Genomic DNA, 19,029 nt, shown 5'->3' with positions numbered 1-19,029 from the left:
GTGAGTCACTTTCAAATTCATACTCCCCGACATCACTGGGAAAATTTTTCTTACAAGGTTATAATGGAATGTCATGGTAGACTTTAAAAAAGCATGAGTCTCCACCACTAAGTAAATTGAACACCATTCGGTAAATTAAACCATAGCAAGCTTCAATTTAAAGATGCTAGTAACAACATATATTTAGTTTTATAATAAATATGCATTCATTATGTTAAAAGATTTAAAAATATTTATGTGGCTTTATTTTATTTTTTCACATTAACAAATTTAAAAGTAAAAAATCCCCTAAAGGTCAAGTTGGTCTTGTGTTAAAAGTTAGTGTCAACAGAGCTGTCTTTTATCATTGTTACTTTCTCTTTTTAGAAGGTTGGATGGCTACCAGCAGAAAATGACTTTTATGTGTATCCTAATTAGATAAATCTATCCTTTGCTCACTGGATGCAGTGAGGTTTGTGTAATTGAGATTAGTAATTGAAGAATGGCCTTGCTGGGTCAAGCTCAAGCTTAATCTAATGAAGTATATAAAAAAGCCCTGGAACCAGCAGTGCCTCCACAAAGTATGTACTGGGGGAGAGCATCCTCCCCAGTGTCAGTCGTAGAATAGATATTGACCCAGCTTTTCCTAGAAACTCTGTTCATTAGTTTGGTTAGTCAAGTTTATGATGCATTTGTTTCTTATATTAATTCCAAGTCTTTTGAGTTCTCTAAGATGAGGTTGTAAAGAACACACTCTTAGTATTTTTGTTGGTCATGGTCTAGTCTCATCTCTCTCTCCAATTCATGTGATCATTTTAATCTTCTCTTTCTTTAGTTCTGTTGCCTCTTTTTTGAGCTGCAGCAATTGAAACATTATAATATGCCAAATTTAAATGTAGTTGTGTTTAAGGTCTCAAGAGTACACAGTAAGTTAAGGGCAGTATTCAGAACTAATGGTTTTTGACTATGATGACATCTAAGAATGCACCATCTGTGTCATATCTGAGTTTCACTTAGTACATCTAAGATTAGTCAGCTGATACGCATAAAGGAACTTGTATTTGCTTGTGCTAAAATTTGATTATCACTTTTTGCTTGCAGTCTTAATCTTTCTCAGTTGACTTGGTTCTTGACTAGTAGATACCATTTGAAAATTTAAAGATTTTCTTTTTGCATTCCTTTCTTCCCCTGTAAAGACTTAAATGGTTTAAAGGAAAGCCATTCCTTTCTCTCTCTAGAAGAGTGCCCACAATCCCTGTTCTTTGTCCGATAATAAAGCATTCTCCCATTCTAATTTTTATTAATAGTCTTTGCATAGAAATTTATTCAAGATTTTTTAATGGTAGATTTCATCCAGTTAACACTACCTGTTGCTTATTTATACTCAAATTGCTCATAAAATTGTCATAAACAATTGCCACTTGTGAAAGAATAACATTTTGGGCAATTTGGTTAGTTAAGGATTTTGTTTAAATTTGTATTGTGAAAGCCCTAAATTTCTCTCAAACATAGGAATCTAGATAAAGTTAAATGTAACCTCCCCCTGCCCCAAAAGGACAGGGAGGTTTTGTTTCCTTTCTTTTTGGCTATACTCACCAGTACCTCACATAAAGTTGATATTTGGCAATAGTTCGTCAATAGAATGTATCAAATCTTGTTGCTCATGGGTCTATTGAGTGAATTCTTCTACATTTTCCTCTATATTCATCCTCCCCACATAGACACATTTTAAATGTTTTATTATTGAAAACTAACAGACACATGGTAAATGAAAACAGTAGAAAAAGGGGTATGATAAACCTCCCTCCCATCCGGGTGCCTAAGCCCCCTGCCCTACAGCATTTGCTGTGCACAGTTTCTGTGTGCCCTTTCAGAAATAGTTTTTGCTTGTGCAGGCATATATGTGTGTATTTTTTCCAGCACAGAAAAGGGTTTTTGTTTGTTTTTTTCACAGTTCTTAGATCCAGCACACAACAGCAATATTGAGAACATACAGAATTGGACTGGTCCTGGTTGGGGTTAGATGTGGCTGTTTCTGGAGAAGTAATTTTTAATATGGCACCAGAAAAGGATAGTATAGATTGACCCAGTGGATCTCAACCAGAGGCAGCTTTGCCAACCAAGGGACATTTAACAGTGTTTAGAGACATTTTTGGTTGTCCCAGATGGGAAAGGGGTATTACTGGCATCTGGTGGATAGAAGCTGGGGATGCTGCTAAACATCCTACGATGCATAGCATGTTCCTGCAAAACAAAAAGTTACCTGGTGCAAAATGTCAGTAGGGCTGAGGTTGAAGAAACCATGCGTTAACCTAAAGAGTTAAGAAGTGAGACTAAAAGCGGTGTTATCGTCACTAGATTAATTTTGAGTGTTTGGTGAATTTTATCTGTTCTAGTAAGAAATAGACTATTCATCTGTAATTCTTCAAGGACCATAAGGACAAAGATCACATTTGCAATCTTTTTCTAATTGGGGGCTTTAGGGAAACGTTTCGATATTTCTAAAATTTAAAGTTTAAATTTAGCTTGTTAATGTTGCTTTTCTGTTAAGTACTAATGTGTTTTTTAGCCTCTTATTTGAGCTTGTTATGAATCTTATCATATTAGAAGATATTTTAGTAGTTTGGCTTCTAATTTTGTTTATGGTGGGTTTTGACATAAATTTTTTTGTTACTCAAATCTACCAGCCTTTAATTTTGCTTTATTTCATTACCTTTATGTTTATCTGGAGATAAATGTCTACCTATATTTATTTACTGATTTCATGGGAAGAGATTCTTGGGTTTTGGCGTTTGTTTTTCCTTGTTAGGTTTATTTTGGTATGTGGTTCCTAAACATTTACTTAAGGTTGATATTCTCTTTCTTACCCCAGATAAGGAAGAAAAGAATCATAAAGGTTAAACACTTTGTCTGAAGTCACACAGCAGCAGAGTGACAAAAGCTAAAAATCGCACCCAGATCTAGACTCCATTGTTCATGCAGTTATCACTATTTCTGCCTCAAGTATCTGTTATTAGGAATCTTTTCATAGCCCTGAAAATTTTCACTAAAAGCAGTTGATGTGTAAAGCTTTTGTGATGTGCCAGTTGTGATTCACCAACGCTCGGCATGAGAATTATCAGGATGCTCCTCTAAAATATGCTTTAGTGGGCTGTACCTTAGATCTATGTAATCAGAATATTTGTGGTGGGACCTGGGATCCTCTACCTTAACAAGCTTCCCAGGTGATACTGATGCCTGCTAAAGTTGAAGACTGTTCGTTTAAATTTTGATGTTTCCCCTGTGTCTCATAATGTTATACAGTCAGCCCTCCATGTCTGTGGGTTCTGCATCTGTGGATTCAACCAACTGCAGATCAAAAATATTTGGGAAAAAATTCATTTACAAAAAGCAAAACTTTTATTTACCCCACACCAGCAACTATTTACATAGCATTTGCATTGTATTAGGTATTGTAAGTGATCTAGAGATGACTTAAAGTGTAAGGAAGGATGTGCGTAGGATATATGCTATTACTACGTCATTTTATATAAGAGACTTGAGTATCCATGGATTTCGGTCAATGTGGAGGGGTCCTAGAACCAATCCCCCGCCTGTGGCTACTGAGAGATGACTGTACAATGGCCGTTTTATAGAAGTTAAATCAGCATGTTTCATTCCTTTACCTGCTAAAGTAAAATGTCTTTGAAATCTGAGTGGTTGTTTATATTATAGCGCACTTATGCTTCTGCTTTTTAATTTAATAAAGCAATTAGTCGAAGAATAATCTTATGTTCAAAATCCATTAATGCTACTAGGAAATACTGTAGGGCTGTCCAGTAGAACTTTTTGCGATAATGGATGTATTCTGTATCTTTTATGTTCAAAATGATATGTACTGACCAAACACATTTCCTGGATTGTAAATTTGAGATTATTAGATGATTTCTAAATTCCTTTTCAACTAAATATTGTGTGGATGAAAATTTATTAAGATCCCACTCTGTAGGGCTTCCCTGGTGGCACAGTGGTTAAGAATCTGCCTGCCAATGCAGGGGACACGGGTTCGAGCCCTGGTCCGGGAAGATACCACGTGCTGGAGAGCAACTAAGCCCGTGCGCCACAACTACTGAGCCTGCACTCTATAGCCCGTGAGTCACAACTGCTGAGCCCGCATGCCACAACAACTAGAGCCCATGCTCTGCAACAAGAGAAGCCACTGCAATGAGAAGCCCACACACTGCAACGAAGAGTAGCCCCCGCTCGCTGCAACTAGAGAAAGTCCGTGCGCAGCAACAAAGACCCAACGCAGCCAAAAATAAAGGAAATAAATTATTAAAAAAAAAAAAATCCCAGTATGTAATAGGCATTTTACTATGGCAGCTGAAGTATTCTCCTCCTGAGGAAACAGATGCAATTACTAAGTTACTTGTCCAGAAAGTAGCCGTTATGTGATTGGCATTTGAACCTAGATCCCTAGCCTGATCGCATGCTGCAGTTCTCACTTGTGTCTAATATGTTTAAGAAATGTTCCTAATGTGTTTCAGAAATAGGGCACACTAAGTATTGATGCCAGTGATTTCTAAGGAGGAGATGAGTATACAAGTGAATAATGAAAATACTCTCAGATTTTGATTTGCTTTTCTCATTGGATGAAATCCAGTGAAGTCCTCTTTTGAGTTAGGCCCCAATTCCTCCTTCAGCCATACATCAGTCTTAGGATTTACGCATTGTGCATCCCTGTTTTTCCATGTGGTGCTTTCCCTTCACTTTGCACGTGATCCTGACCTGTGAGGTTGTGAGACTGAGCTGAAGTTCCAACTCTTCATAAACCATTCCCTAGATAACTCCACTCTTTCACTTCTGTTTGATTCTCTGACCTTATCCTTTGGGTCCTGTTCTATTTCATCTATTTGATATTCTTTAGTGCTGTAGTGTAACTGTGCATATATGAAATGAAGTGGGTTTTTTTGTGTTTTTTGTTTGGTTGGTTGGTTGGTTGAGTTTTTTTTGGCCATGCCACGCGGCATGCAAGATCTTAATTCCCCGACCAGGGATTGAACCCGTGCCCCCCAACAGCGGAAGCGTGGAGGAAGTGGGTTTTGTTAATTGTTATAAAATGAAACACAAACATGTAAAACCACTAAATGTATAGCATAGTGAATTATTATAAGGTAAACAACTTTGTAACTACCACTCAAATCAAACAAGGGAACTTTGCTTACTACCCCAGAAGTGCCTTCATGTGCTCCATCCCAATGTCAGCCCTTTCCTTTCCTCCACAAAGGGATAGAAAAACTCTCCTATCCTTTCCCATTATTAAAGATTTGATAGGTTTCTTAAATCTCTCAAGGTACAGGTTTCCCCTCTATCCCTTTCTTTTACTTAAATTTTATCTGTTGAAGGACCTAGGACATTATACCTGTAGAGTTTCCACCTGTCTGGGTTTTGCTAACTGTATATTCATGGTGCAGTTTATTATGTTCCTTTGTTCCTGTATTCCCTGCAAATTGCCAGTTGGATCCAGAAATTTGATCAGACTCATGTTAGATTCTTTTGGCAGGGCTACAGGTGATGTTATATTCTTTAATCAGCAGGCACCTAATGTCTGGTTGTCTTTTTGTGGTGTTAGCGCTGTCGATATTCAATGCCTAGATCCTTTTATTCATTGTGATACTTTAATTCTGTCATTTCTTCTTCATTTATTAATTGGAATATTTGTATAGTGAAATGTTGTGATTCATCACTGTTTGGACATCCGGTGGTACAAGTTCATATAGGAAAGGCAGAATAAATACTTGATTGTTGCCCTATATTTACCACCTTTGTTGAGATAAAATTCACATACCATATATTTCATCCTTTGAAAGTGTACAATTCAGTGGTTTTTGCGTACGTTCACAAAGTTGTACATCAATTTTAGAAATCTGTATCACCCCAAGAAGAAATCCCACATCCTTTAGCCATCTCTTCCCATTCTTCCAACCAGCCTATTCTGGACAGTCCCTATAAATGGAATCATTCAATGTGTGGTCCTTTATGACTGGCCTCTTTCACTTAGTACATAATGTTTTCAAGGTTCATCTGTGTTGTAGCATGTATCAGTACTTCATTTATTTTTCTTGCTAAACTACCATTATACCACATTTTGTATATACATTTATTAGTTAGTGGACATTTGGGTTGTTTCTACTTTTTGGCTGTTATATTGCTGCTATGAACATTTATGTATGTTTTTGTGTAGATACATGTTTTGGTTTCTCTTGAATATATACCCAGGAGTAGAATTGCTGGACCATCTAGTAACTCTGTCTGTACCCATATAGTCTGGGATAGTTTCCTCAGTATTCCAGGTTCATCTTGTACATTTTATGTCCACAGCTGAAATGGCCATTTCTTTAAGAAACTGTGCTTTTTCTTTTAGTAGAAAGTGGTATTTCAAGATATCAACCTGGACCCTGGAGATACTCATTGTTGCTAAGTTTGTCTTGTTTTTAGGCATCTTCAATGAACAGAGCAAGGAAATATATAGTACAGTAAATATGTATTCGCTATACACGTCAACATATTGTTTATTATTCATTTAACACTAAATATATGAACTATACAAAATATAGGTGGACTTGTTATATATATACATTTTAAATACATATATTTAAGATATCTTAGGAATTCATTCTGATTCAAGCAACAATAGCATTTTATACTTAACTTTTTTTTTTTTTAACCTCTTTTGTATTACATCTCTGTGACCTTTATTTCACACCAAAAATCTTAGTTTTGAAGGATGTGGGAATGATAGAATTTAAATATCCCAATATCACTTGTTAACTTAATCCCACATTACACAAACATGTCTCAAAATTACAGTACAACCACCACCAGTATAATTAACTGAGGACAGTTAAATGTTTTTGATTGCTTTCCCCTCTCACCCCTGGTTTTTAGAAGTTGTATCTACATTATCATAAATAGCCATTACAAAACTCTCCCTTTTAATCTTCATTCAAGCTTAGTTCTGCAAGTAACTTTATTTGTATTGTTCACTACCAGTGCGTATGTTGAAGTCTCTGTAATCATTTTGAGTGTTTAAAGTTATCTTGAAGATCATGGAAACAATATTGTCTGAATCCTTGGATGTTAATAATGTTTTGTGCCCTTTATATCCAAGGTCAGTTTTGCTGGATATAAAATTCTTGGCTTGTGCTTTCTTTTCTTGAGTATCTTATATATGTAACAATTGCTTTTTTCTTTTTTCCTGATATAAAGCATTGCTGGCAGTTTGAGTGGTGACCTAATTTTCTTATATTTATTTTCGCCTAAGTGATCAAAGGATTTTTTTTCCTTAAAAATCTAGGTGGTTCTGGGTTGATATGCTCAGGTGTGTGACGTGCTCTTTGAATGTGTGATTTCATATCTTTTTTACTTAGGTTTTGTGTTATGAATCCTTTTTTTTCTTTTTTTTTCCTGTCTTTTTTTAACATCTTTATTGGAGTATAATTGCTTTACAGTGCTTTGTTAGTTTCTGCTGTATAACAGAGTGAATCAGCTATACATATACATACATCCACATATCTCCTCCCTCTTGCGTCTCCCTCCCACCCTCCCTATCCCACCCCTCTAGGTGGACACAAAGCACCTAGCTGATGTCCCTGTGCTATGCGCCTGATTCCCACTAGCTATCTGTTTTACATTTGGTATTGTATATATGTCCATGCCACTCTCTCACTTCGTCCCAGCTTACCCTTCCCCCTCCCCGTGTCAAGTCCATTCTCTACGTCTGCGTCTTTATTCCTGTTCTGCCCGTATGTTCTTCAGAACCATTTTTTTGGGGGGTGGATTCCATATATATGTGTTAGCATACGGTATTTGTTTTTCTCTTTCTGACTTACTTCACTCTGTATGAAAGACTCTAGGTCCATCCACCTCACTACAAATAACTCAGTTTCGTTTCTTTCTATGGCTGAGTAATATTCCATTGTATATGTATGGTACATCTTCTTTATCCACTTATCTGTCGATGGACACATAGGTTGCTTCCATGTCCTGGCTATTGTAAATAGAGCTGCAATGAACATTGTGGTACGTGACTTTTTGAATTATGGTTTTCTCTAGGTATATGCCCAGTAGTGGGATTGCTGGGTTGTATGGTAGTTCTATTTTTAGTTTTTTAAGGAACCTCCATACTGTTCTCCATAGTGGCTGTATCAATGTACATACCTACCAACAGTGCAAGAGGGTTCCCTATTCTCCACACCCTCTCCAGCATTTATTGTTTGTAGATTTTTTGATGATGGCCATTCTGACTGGTGTGAGGTGATACCTCACGGTAGTTTTGATTTGCATTTCTCTAATGATTAATGATGTTGAGCATTCTTTCATGTGTCTGTTGGCAATCTGTATATCTTCTTTGGAGAAATGTCTGTTTAGGTCTTCTGCCCATTTTTGGATTGGGTTGTTTGTTTTTTTGATACTGAGCTGCATGAGCTTCTTGTATATTTTGTCAGTAGCTTTGTTTGCAGATATTTCCTCCCATTCTGAGGGTTGTCTTTTCATCTTGTTTATGGTTCCTTTGCTGTGCAAAAGATTTTAAGTTTCATTAGGTCCCCTTTGTTTATTTTTGTTTTTATTTCCATTTCTCTAGGAGGTGGGTCAAAAAGGATCTTGCTGTGATTTATGTCATAGAGTGTTCTGCCTATGTTTTCCTCTAAGAGTTTGATAGTGTCTGGCCTTACATTTAGGTCTTTTTTTTTTTTTTTTAAAGATTTATTGATTGATTGATTGATTGATTGCTATGTTGGGTCTTCATTTCTGTGCTAGGGCTTTCTCTAGTTGTGGCAAGTGGGGGCCACTCTTCATCGGTGTGCGCGGGCCTCTCACTATTGCGGCCTCTCTTGTTGCGGAGCACAGGCTGCAGACGCACAGGCTCAGTAGCTGTGGCTCACGGGCCTAGTTGCCCCGCGGCATGTGGGATCCTCCCAGACCAAGGCTCGAACCCGTGTCCCCTGCATTAGCAGGGAGATTCTCAACCACTGCGCCACCAGGGAAGCCCCTACATTTAGGTCTTTTGAGTTTATTTTTGTGTATGGTGTTAGGGAGTGTTCTAATTTCGTTCTTTTTTTTTTTTTTTCTAATTTATTTTCTTCTGCAGCAGCTTATCAGTGGAGAATCACTGTGTTAGGTAAAATGCATCTGAAAGGTGTTACCAGGGCATGTCTTTTTATGGACTCATGTTCTGATTCTTGGTCACTCATTCATATCTAGGTTTCCTCCTGCACTTTTTTTTTAAATTAATTAATTAATTAATTTATGGCTGTGTTGGGTCTTCTTTTCTGTGCGAGGGCTCTCTCCAGTTGCGGCGAGCAGGGGCCACTCTTAATCGCGGTGCGCGGGCTTCTCACTATCGTGGTCTCTCTTGTTGCGGCGCACAGGCTCCAGACGCGCAGGCTCAGTACTTGTGGCTCATGGGCCCAGTTGCTCCGCGGCATGTGGGATCTTCCCAGACCAGGGCTCAAACCCGTGTCCCCTGCATTGGCAGGCAGATTCTCAACCACTGCGCCACCAGGGAAGCCCTAATTTCATTCTTTTACATGTAGCTGTCCAGTTTTCCCAGCACCACTTACTGAAGAGGCTGTCTTTTCTCCATTGTATATTCTTGCCTCCTTTATCAAAGATAAGGTGACCGTATGTGCATGGGTTTATCTCTGGGCTTTCTATCGTGTTCCATTGATCTATATTTCTGTTTTTGTGCCAGTACCATACTTTCTTGATTTCTGTAGCTTTGTAGTATAGTCTGAAGTCAAGGAGCCTGACTCCTCCAGCTCCGTTTTTCTTTCTCAAGGTTGCTTTGGCTATTCGGGGTCTTTTGTGTTTCCATACAAATTGTGCAGTTTTTTATTCTAGTTCTGTGAAAAATGCCATTGGTAGTTTGATAGGGATTGCACTGACTCTGTAGATTGCCTTGAGTAGCATGGTCATTTTAACAATGTTAATTTTTCCAATCCATGAATACAATATATCTCATCTGTTTGTATCATCTTTAATTTCTTTCATCAGTGTCTTATAGTTTTCTGTATACAGGTCTTTTGTCTCATTAAGTAGGTTTATTCCTAGGTATTTTATTTTTTTTGTTGCAGTGGTAAATGGGAGTGTTTTCTTAATTTCTCTTTCAGATTTTTCATCATTAGTGTATAGGAATGCAAAAGGTTTCTGTGCTTTAATTTTGTATCCTGCTACTTTACCAAATTCATTGATTAGCTCTAGTAGTTTTCTGGTAGCATTTTTAGGATTCTCTATGTATAGTATCATGTCATCTGCAAACAGTGACAGTTTTACTTCTTCTTTTCCAATTTGGATTCTTTTTATTTCTTTTTTTCTCTGATTCCTGTGGCTAAAGCTTCCAAAACAATGTTGAATAATAGTGGTGAGAGTGGGCAACCTTGTCTTGTTCCTGATCTTAGTGGAAATGCTTTCAGTTTTTCACCATTGAGAACGATGTTGGCTGTGGGTTTGTCATATATGGCCTTTATTATGTTGAGATAAGTTCCCTCTATGCCTACTTTCTGGAGAGTTTTTATCATACATGGGTGTTGAATTTTGTCGAAAGCTTTTTCTGCATCTATTGAGATGATCATATGGTTTTTCTCCTTCAATTTGTTAATATGGTGTATCACATTGATTGATTTGCATATATTGAAGATATTGAAAAATCCTTGCATTCCTTCAATAAACCACACTTGATCATGGTGTATGATCCGTTTAATGTGCTGTTGGATTCAGTTTGCTAGTATTTTGTTGAGGATTTTTGCATCTATGTTCATCAGTGATATTGGCCTGTAGTTTTCTTTCTTTGTGACGTCTTTGTCTGGTTTTGGTATCAGGGTGATGGTGGCCTCGTAGAATGAGTTTGGGAGTGTTCCTCTGCTATGTTTTGGAAGAGTTTGAGAAGGATAGGTGTTAGCTCTTCTCTAAATGTTTGAATTCACCTGTGAAACCATCTGGTCCTGGGCTTTTGTTTGTTGGAAGATTTTTAATCACAGTTTCAATTCCAGTGCTTGTGATTGGTCTGTTTATATTTTCTGTTTCTTTCTGGTTCAGTCTCAGAAGGTTGTGCTTTTCTAAGAATGTCCATTTCTTCCAGTTTGTCCATTTTATTGGCATACAGTTGCTTGTAGTAATCTCTCATGATCCTTTGTATTTTTGTAGTGTCAGTTGTTACTTCTTTTTCATTTCTAATTCTGTTGGTTTGAGTCTTCTCCCTTTTTTTCTTGATGAGTCTGGCTAATGGTTTATTAATTTTATCTTCTCAAAGTACCAGCTTTTAGTTTTACTGATCTTTGCTATCGTTTCCTTCATTTCTTTTTCGTTTTTCTTATCTGATTTTTATGATTTCTTTCCTTCTGCTAACTTCAGTGGTTTTTTGTTCTTCTTTCTCTAATAGCTTTAGGTGTAAGGTTAGGTTGTTTATTTGAGATTTTTCTTGTTTCTTGTGGTAGGATTGTATTGCTATAAACTTCACTCTTAGAACTGCTTTTGCTGCATCCCATAGTTTTTGGGTCATTGTGTTTTCATTGTCATTTGTTTCTAGGTATTTTTTGGTTTCCTTTTTGATTTCTTCTGTGATCTCTTGGTTAAGTAGTGTATTGTTTAGCCTCCATGTATTTGTATTTTTTACAGATTTTTTCCTGTAATTGATGTCTAGTCTCATAGCATTGTGGTTGGAAAAGATACTTGATACGATTTCAATTTTCTTACATTTACCAAGGCTTGATTTGTGACCCAAGATATGATCTATCCTGGAGAATGTTCCATGAGCACTTGAGAAGAAAGTGTAATCTGCTGTTTTTGGATGGAATGTCCTATAAATATCAATTAAGTCCATCTTGTTTAACATATCATTTAAAGCTTGTGTTTCCTTATTTATTTTCATTTTGGATGATTTGTCCATTGGTGAAAGTGGGGTGTTAAAGTCCCCTGCTATGATTGTGTTACTGTCTATTTCTGCTTTTTTGGCTGTTAACATTTGCCTTATGTATTGAGGTGCTCCTGTGTTGGGTGCATAAATATTTACAATTGTTTTATCTTTTTCTTGGATTGATCCCTTGATCATTATGTAGGGTCTTTCTTTGTCTCTTTTAATGGTCTTTATTTTAAAGTCTATTTTGTCTGATTTGAGAATTGCTACTCCAGCTTTCTTTTGATTTCCATTTGCATGGAATATCTTTTTCCATCCCCTCACTTTCAGTTTGTATGTGTTCCTAGGTCTGAGGTGGGTCTCTTGTAGACAGCATATATACGGGTGTTGTTTTTGTATCCATTCAGCCAGTCTGTGTCTTTTGGTGGTAGCATTTAATCCATTTACGTTTAAGGTAGTTATCGATATGTATGTTTCTATTACCATTCTCTTGTTTTGGGTTTGTTATTGTAAGTCTTTTCCTTCTCTTGTGTTTCCTGCTTAGAGAAGTTCCTTTAGCATTTGTTGGAGAGCTGGTTTGGTGGTGCAGAATTCTCTTAGCTTTTGCTTATCTGTAAAGGTTTTAGTTTCTCCATCCAATCTGAATGAGATCCTTGCTGGGTAGAGTAATCTGGTCGTAGGTTTTTCCCTTTCATCACTTTAAATATGTCCTGCCACTCCCTTGTGGCTTGCAGAGTTTCTGCTGAAAGATCAGCTGTTAACCTTCTGGGGATTCCCTTGTATGTTATTTGTTGTTTTTCCCTTGCTGCTTTTAATATTTTTTTTTTGTATTTAATTTTTGATAGTTTGATTAATATGTGTCTTGGTGTGTTTCTCCTTGGATTTATCCTGTATGGGACTCTCTGCGCTTCCTGGACTTGATTGACTATTTCCTTTCCCATATTAGGGAAGTTTTCAACTATAATCTCTTCAAATATTTTTTCAGTCTCTTTTTTTTTTTTTCTCTTCTTCTTCTGGGATTCCTGTAATTTGAATGTTGTTGTGTTTAATGTTGTTCCAGAGGTCTCTGTGATTGTCCTCAATTCTTTTCATATTTTTTTCTTTTTTCTGCTTTGTGGTAGTTATTTCCACTATTTTATCTTCCAGGTCATGTATCCATTCTTCTGCCTCAGTTACTCTGCTATTGATTCCTTCTAGAGAATTTTTAACTTCATTTATTGTGGTGTTCATCACTGTTTGTTTGCTCTTTAGTTCTTCTAGGTCCTTGTTAAACGTTTCTTGTATTTTCTTCATTCTATTTCCAAGATTTTGGATCATCTTTACTATCATTACTCAATTCTTTTTCAGGTAGACTGCCTATTTCCTCTTCATTTGTTAGGTCTGGTGGGTTTTTACCTTGCTCTTTCATTTGCTGTGTATTTCTTTGTCTTCTCATTTTGCTTAACTTACTGTGTTTGGGGTCTCCATTTCGCAGGCTGCAGGTTCGTAGTTCCCATTGTTTTTGGTGTCTCCTCCCAGTGGGTAAGGTTGGTTCAGTGGGTTGTGTAGGCTTCCTGGTGGAGGAGACTAGTGCCTGTGTTCTGGTGGATGAGGTTGGATCTTGTCTTTCTGATGGGCAGGACAGCATCTGGTGGTGTGTTTTGGGGTGTCTGTGACCTTATTATGATTTTAGGCAGCCTCTCTGCTAATGGATGGGGCTGTGTTCCTGTGTTGCTAATCGTTTGGCATAGGGTGTCCAGCACTGTAGCTTGCTGGTCGTTGAGTTGAGCTGGGTCTTGGCGTTGAGATGGAGATCTGTGGGAGAGCTTTTGCAGTTTGTTATTACGTGGGGTCGGGAGGTGTTTGGTGGACCAGTGTCCTGAAGTCGCCTCTCCCACCTCAGAGGCACAGGCCTGACACCCAGCCAGAGCACCAAGACCCTGTCAGCCACACAGCTCAGAAGAAAAGGGAGAAAAAAAAAGAAAGAAAGAAAGGAAATAAGTAAATAAAGGTATTAAAATAGAAATTAATTATTAAAAATTTAAAAAGTAATTTTAAAAAGAGAGAGGGAAAGAAGAGAGCAACCAAACCAAAAAACAAATCTTCCAATGATAACAAGCACTAAAAGCTATACTAAAAAACAAAAACAAAAAACGGACAGTCAGAACCCTAGGACAAATGGCAAAAGCAAAGCTATACAGACAAATCACACAAAGAAGCATACACATAAACACAAAAAGAGAAAAAGGAAAAAATATATATATATATAAAAATTAAAAAAGGAAGAGAGCAACCAAATCAATAAGCAGATCTACCAGTCATAATAAACTCTAAATACTAAACTAAGATAAACATAAAACCAGAAATAAATGAGATGCAGAAAGCAAACCCCAAATCTATAGTTGCTCCCGAAGTCCACCGCCTCAATTTTGGGATGATTCGTTGTCTATTTAGGTATTCCACAGATGCAGGTACATCAAGTTGATTGTGGAGCTTTAATCCGCTGCTCCTGAGGCTGCCTGGAGAAATTTCCCTTTCTCTTCTTTGTTCTCACAGCTCCTGGGGTTCAGCTTTGGATTTGGACCCACCTCTGCGTGTAGGTCACCTCAGGGCGTTTGTTCCCCACCCAGACAGGACAGGGTTAAAGGATTGGCTGATTAGGGGGCTCTGGCTCACTCAGGCCCTGGGTCGGGGAGGGGTACGGAATGCGGGGCGAGCCTGCGGCGGCAGAGGCCAGTATGATGTTGCACCAGCCTGAGGCGCGCCATGTGTTCTCCCAGGGAAGTTGGCCCTGGATCATGGGGCCCTGGCAGTGGCAGGCTGCACAGGCTCCCGGAGGGGCGGTGTGGATAGTGACCTGTGCTTGCGCACAGGCTTCTTGGTGGCTGCAGCAGCAGCCTTAGTGTCTCATGCTCCTCTCTAGTGTCTGTGCTGATAGCCATGGCTCGTGCCTGTCTCTACAGCTCATTTAGGCGGTGCTCTGAATCCCCTCTCCTTGCGCACCAGGAAACAGTGGTCTCTTGCCTCTTCGGCAGCTCCAGACTTTTTCCCGGGCTCCCTCCCAGCTAGCTGTGGCACACTAGCCCCCTTCAGGCTGTGCTCACACCGCCAACCCCAGTCCTCTCCCTGGGATCTGACCTCCGACACCCGAGCCTCAGCTCCCAGCCCCCGCCCGCCCCAGCGGGTGAGCAGACAAGCCTCTCTGGCTGGTGAGTGCTGGTCGGCACCGATCCTCTGTGCGGGAATCTCTCCGTTTTGCCCTCCGCACCCCTGTTGCTGCGCTCTCCTCCATGGCTCTGAAGCTTCCCCCCTCCACCACCCACAGTCTCCGCCCGCGAAGGGGCTTCCTAGTGTGTGGAAACCTTTCCTCCTTCACAGCTCCCTCCCAGAGGTGCAGGTCCTGTCCCTATTCTTCTGTCTCTGTTTTTCCTTTTTTCTTTTGCCCTACCCAGGTACGTGGGGAGTTTCTTGCCTTTTGAGAGGTCTGAGGTCTTCTGCCAGCGTTCAGTAGGTGTTCTGTAGGAGTAGTTCCGTATGTAGATGTAGTTTTGATGTGTTTGTGGGGAGGAAGGTGATCTCTGCGTCTTACTCCTCCACCATCTTGAAGGTGCCTGAATCATTTTTTTAATGTCTGTTAGTTTGGAGGTGTGTTGGTTTGTTAAATTTTTTGGTGTCTTTTAATTGTGGTAAAATATAACATAAAATGTAACATTTAAACCATTTTTAAGTTTACAGTTCAGTGGTATTAAGTACATTCACATTGTGTGCACCCATCCCCACCATCCATCCATATCCAGAACGTTTTATCTTCACAAACTGAAAGTCTATTTATTAATCAAACTTCACATTTCCCCTTCCTCCCTGCCCCCCGGCAACCACCATTCTACTTTGCTATGAATTTCACTATTCTTTTGTATCTCCTATAAGTGGAATCTTAAAATATTTGAACTTTCATGTCTAGCTTATTTCACTTTACCTGATGTCTTCAAGATTCATGTTTGTTGTAGCATGTGTCAGAATTTCCTTTCTTTCTGAAGCTGAGTAATATTCCATGGTATGTTTGTACTACAGTTGTTCATCCATTTTAATTGGTTAATGTACAGATGGATAGGTGCTATAAACATGAATGTACAAATTGCTCAATTCCTTGCTTTCAGTATTTCGGGGTGTATACCCAGAAATGGATTTACTGGATCACATTGTAATTCTGGGTTTAATTTTTTTAGGAACTGACGTACTGTTTTCCATAGCAATAGCACCATCTCATATTCCAACTAGTAATGCACACAGATGCCAATTTCACATCCTCACCAACACTCTTTTTTTTGGTGTTTTTGGCTGCATTGGGTCTTTGTTGCTGCGCACAGGCTTTTCTCTGGTTGCGGCAAGTGGCTACTCTTCATTGTGGTGGCTTCTCTTGTTGTAGAGCACGGGCTCTGAGCGTGCGGGCTCTAGAGTGCAGGCTCAGTAGTTGTGGCTCACGGGCTTAGTTGCTACGCAGCATGTGGGATCTTCCCGGACCAGGGCTCGAACCCGTGTCCCCTGCATTGGCAGGCGGATTCTTAACCACTGTGCCACCAGGGAAGCCCCACCAACACTTACTGTTTTCTGGTTTTCTGATAATAACCATTCTAATAGGTGTGAAGTGATATTTCATTGTAGTTTTGATTTGAGATTCTCTGATGACTACTGGTGTTGAGCATCTTTTCATGTGTTTATTGGTCATTTATCTTCTTTGGAGAAATGTCTACTCAGGTCCTTTGTCCATATTTTAGTTGGGTGTTTTGTTGTTAAGTTATATGAGTTCTTCATATACTCTGGATATTGATCCTTTATCATATACATGATTTGCAAGTATTTTCTCCCATTCTGTAGGCCAACTTCATATATATATATTTTAGTGCACAAAAGTTTTTAATTTTGATGAAGTCCAAATTTGTTCTTTTGTTGCCTGTGCTTTTGGTGTCATATCCAAGAAATCATTGCCAAATCCAAAATTATAATCCAAAATTATTTCCCATCTTCTTCTGAGTTTTATAGTTTTAGTTCTTACATTTAAGTCTTTGGTCCATAGTGAGCTAATTTTTATATATGGTGTAAGGTAAGGGTCTGATTTTTGCATGTGGATATTGTTTTCTCAGTACCATTTGTTGAATTTTTTTTTAATAAATTTATTTATTTAATTTTGGTTGAGTTGGGTCTTCGTTGCTGCGCAGGCTTTCTCTAGCTGTGGTGAGTGGGGGCTACTCTTCGTTGCGGTGTGCAGGCTTCTCATTGCGGTGGCTTCTCTTTGTTGCGGAGCACGGGCTCTAGGTGCGCGGGCATCAGTAGTTGTGGCTCGTGGGCTCTAGAGCGCAGGCTCAGTAGTTGTAGCACACGGGCTTAGTTGCTCAGCGGCATGTGGGATCTTCCCGGACCAGGGCTCGAACCCGTGTCCCCTGCATTGGCAGGCGGATTCTTAATCACTGTGCCACAGGGAAGTCCTGTTGAATTTTTTTTAAAGCAGTTCTTTCTAGTGTGATTTTTGTTGCTTAGGGACAACTCTTCTAAATTTTTCTTATAGTATCTTTGTAACACCTAAATACTTTTTGTGATACTCACTCTTTTCAGAGATTAGTTTTCCTGAGCTTTAAGTAGATGTGTTTCAGAGGAGCTTTTCTAACTTCACTGTTATTTTGTGTAATATTCAGAAATGTAGCAGGTTGCTTTCTGGGGTTTCCTGGCTGAGTTCCCCTACCTCATTTTTATCTGTGCTTTGCCTTGTACCTATCCTGCCAATTTTGCTTGTTGTTCCCAGAAGCTTTTCTTCAATATGGAGTCCTGGAAGAGAGGCTTGGGAGATCAGTTTCAAAAGTTCATAGAAGTTAGCTTCAACCCTTTAAGCCTTACTCTAGTCCTCATGCATTCATCCACTTAATTGGACTTGACAAAATTTTTCCCAGGTTTAGCTGATGTTCTCAAATTGGCCCACCATGGTTTCCAGTGGATGCCTGTTGGCTACTTTTGAGTTTCTTCTGTTATCAAGTCCAGCACATGCCCCATTACTTCCCTTTCCTTATTGCATAGATGCTGATACTGTAGGTATTGTGGTTACAGTAGCCTGTTTTCTCCTCTCCCGTTTGTATTTTGGGATTTCCTTGTTAAGTGGTTTGGTTATAAGCATCCATAGGCTCTTGGTTTTGCTATCTTGTTTCTCTGATTTTCTGTGGAGATTTGGGTAAGCAAGGTGGATGATCCATCAGAGAGAGTTTGATAGACATATGAAAGCAAGTGATACTCTTGTTAGATTTTTTTTTCAAATTGATTCTGAAAAGAGCTCAAAGTTTAAAAAAAAAAGCTTTTTTTTGAAACATGGTGCTCTATATGTCTAGTTACATATGTTGACTGATGGAATGTATTGACCATATCTTATACAAGTCTTTATAAAGTCTTCATGAAGCAGCTTTTTTCCCTCAAAATTAAATGATTGTAAAATATTCACATAATTCATACCTTTTTTCATGCACACACACATACTTGTGTCTGCTAGTCTTGATAGTTCATATGCTTCTTTGATGGCTTTAGCTCATTTGTACCAGAACTAAGAAAGTATTTTATACAATTTGGTGATACAGTAATTCTAAACTGAGCTTGGTCTATAGAATAGAGCAGATTTTTATGTTAACAAATATGCAAAGAGTGTTTGCATTAGCCAAGGCACACAAAGGTTTCTGTATGAAGACTGACTTTATGTAATTTATAAACTGATTTTGAAGGCATAACAAAGGTATTTTTAGTACATAAAATTGTTTACAGTAATTTTTTTAAGTGAAAATCAAATTAGATCACTATACATGCTACTATAAACATGTATACACATTCTAGGGAATGAGGAAAGTGATAGAAACATCCTTACCACCCCACAGAATTTTGGGGCATTAACTTAATGTTTTATATTTAAATATAAGTTGTGATTCTGGTTGTAAAGCTGGCATGTTAAGTACTCCGTATATGTCATATTTAAGGAAATAGATGTGATGTGAACTAATGGGCACGGGGTTTCTTTTGGGGGCGATGAAAATATACCTTAAATTCACCAGTTTAGAATGTGCAATTCAGTGGGTATATTTATAGAGTTGTGCAGCCATTATCACGATCTAAGTGTATAGTACTTTCATCACCCCAAAAAGAAACCCCAT

General features: G+C 38.6%; 1 protein-coding gene and 1 long non-coding RNA gene across 18 annotated transcripts in view; both read left to right on the top strand.

Moving 5' to 3' along the window:
• The window catches only part of CCNT2 (cyclin T2), a 48,146-nt gene that overhangs the window by 3,068 nt on the left and 26,049 nt on the right, over positions 1-19,029 (top strand). The gene's annotated exons all lie outside the window — the stretch shown is intronic.
• LOC309631498 lies at positions 12-17,013 on the top strand. Its single transcript, XR_014246315.1, has 2 exons — positions 12-130; positions 2,852-17,013. It is a non-coding gene; the product is annotated as an uncharacterized lncRNA (long non-coding RNA).

This window comes from Balaenoptera borealis (assembly GCF_965194805.1).
Source record: "Balaenoptera borealis genome assembly, chromosome: 6".
Lineage (NCBI taxonomy): Eukaryota > Metazoa > Chordata > Mammalia > Artiodactyla > Balaenopteridae > Balaenoptera > Balaenoptera borealis.
This window is presented reverse-complemented; position numbering and strand designations above follow the sequence as displayed.